The following is a 1,947-nucleotide window of genomic DNA, read 5'->3' on the forward strand; positions in this document are numbered from 1 at the left end:
CGAGAGCAACCAAGCTGTGTCGCTGGTCACACAATCTGAAGCAACTCAGCTCCCCAACAGAAGCCAAGTGACCTAGGTGTCCTCCTTGCAGGACGGAGGGGCTGGCTTGGGCTGCTGCTCTCAACAACTGTGTCTGATACTTGCACTGAAGGCTATAACTCTGCCCCAAATGCTGCTTTACCTGCACCTACTTTGGCCACATGCTCTCCTTGTCCCTCGGTGCAAAATCTATCTTGATGCCACCTGACTTCTTTGATCTCTGACTTGTCCACAAACTTTGGGAATTTTCAGAGGTCTGTTTCTGTTCTCATGCTGCAGTGGGAGCTGGCATTTGGGGCTGCTTCCTGGCCTCAATCAGGGCTGTGGCTCCTGTGGGTGCAGGCACTCTCTCCCACCCTGCTGACCCTATGACTCTCTATTTGGTCTCCAGGTCTGGTCAGTTCCTGGAACAGCTGAATCGCAGATGAAGTGTTTGCCCCGAAGCTGTTTTGCGCTCACCTCTTTGGGGTGTGCTTTGGTGCACGCAATGCTGCACTATGATCTTGGTGGGTTTTCCTTCTGTCAATATCAAGGGTCTGTCTTTGTTCCTTTTTAATACTTTTCATTCTCTCCTCAATGATATGGGTTCCCTCTTCATTTCTGGCACCTTTCTTGCTTAGCTGCCTAAGTGGTAACCGTGGACTAGTTACTGAATATTTGTTTGGAAAGGGAGTAGAAGTTCCCACATCACTACCATGGGCCACAAGGCCCAGAAGCCCAGGTGTGTGTTCTGAGGTTGCCCCCATGCTGTTTGGGACACAGTGGGGATAAGGCAGGAAGTCCAGGCTCACACAGCATCTGTGATGGTTGGGAGAGACCTGAGCAGAGGTGCTGAGGCACACGCAGGTCAGACGCCTGCCAAGGGATGACCTTGCTCTGAGACCCTAAGGAGCAGGGGTTGATGGTGCCAAGTCTCAAAGCAATGTCCCTGCACAAGGAACTCAGCACAGGGCTGGTTGGGTGAGGAGTGGTCATTCGCGCACAGGATCTGAACTCCTTCTTGGGCTGGGGACAGAGGGGATGATGGGACAGGCCGGGCCCTGCCTGTGCCCAGATGCGAAGGTGCTGGGGCCGGGGTGGGAGTGCTATTCTGAGGGAGGAGCCATCGTGCAGGTGACCGGTGGGCCAGGAGTGGAGCCGTCTGTTGCCTGCATGAGGTGCAGTGAGGAGGGCTCGCAGGGCCTCGGCCAGGCTTTGATGAGGCACAGAGAAAGGGGCGGGGCATATTTTTGAGCCTGTGTGACAGCTACTGAGACACTCAGTACTCTCACACACTCAGACAGCTACTGAGGCACTGCTGCCCTCCTGAACCCGATTCACCATCAGCCCAGCCCCTCCCCTCTTCCATTTCGGCTGAAGCTGCAGGGCCTCAAGGTGGGGTGCACGGAGCCAGGGTGGGGGACGCCCTCCCAGGAAATGACTCCCGCCTCGCTTGGGTGGCTGAGCACTCAGTGGTTTATCTGAACTTGGAAATGCTACAGAGCCAAGGGCATGCGGTGGGCCTTGGCCGAGGCCACTCCTTCCCTCTCCTTCCACCTGCAGGCTCTTCCTGAGCTTTTCTCCGGCTTCTCCAGCATGTGGTCGCTCTTGGCGTCCAGACAAACCCAGGGAGGAAGGCGCAGGGTTCCTCGGCGCAGTGCAGAAAGTGTCCTGGCAGGAGAGGAGGGATGACAGATCTGAGAGGCCAAAGACAGCTGGACACCGGCTCAGGGCCAGCGCCTGGCACTGTGGCCACCCCGAGAGCCCGCATCCTGGGTCTCCGCACACTGCGTCCAGCAGGGCCGTGGGTGGGCGGAATTGTGGGTAGGGCCGTGGGTGGGCAGAGCCATGGGTAGGGCAGTGAGTGGGCAGGATGGCGGGCAGGGCCGTGGGTGGGCAGGATTGTGGGCAGGGTCGTGGGTGGGCAGA

The 1,947-nt window shown here is 57.7% G+C and overlaps 1 protein-coding gene across 1 annotated transcript in view; it reads right to left on the reverse strand.

Annotated features, from left to right (window-relative positions):
• Positions 1-1,476: 1,476 nt before the first annotated feature.
• The window catches only part of COL20A1 (collagen type XX alpha 1 chain), a 40,345-nt gene continuing 39,874 nt past the window's right edge, over positions 1,477-1,947 (reverse strand). Inside the window, exon 36 of the mRNA XM_032142007.2 lies at positions 1,477-1,689. The gene's annotated coding sequence lies outside the window, so the exon portion shown is untranslated. The remainder of the gene's footprint in view (positions 1,690-1,947) is intronic.

The sequence above is a fragment of the Hylobates moloch genome, unplaced genomic scaffold, assembly GCF_009828535.3.
Source record: "Hylobates moloch isolate HMO894 unplaced genomic scaffold, HMol_V3 SCAFFOLD_21, whole genome shotgun sequence".
In the NCBI taxonomy this organism is placed as follows: domain Eukaryota; kingdom Metazoa; phylum Chordata; class Mammalia; order Primates; family Hylobatidae; genus Hylobates; species Hylobates moloch.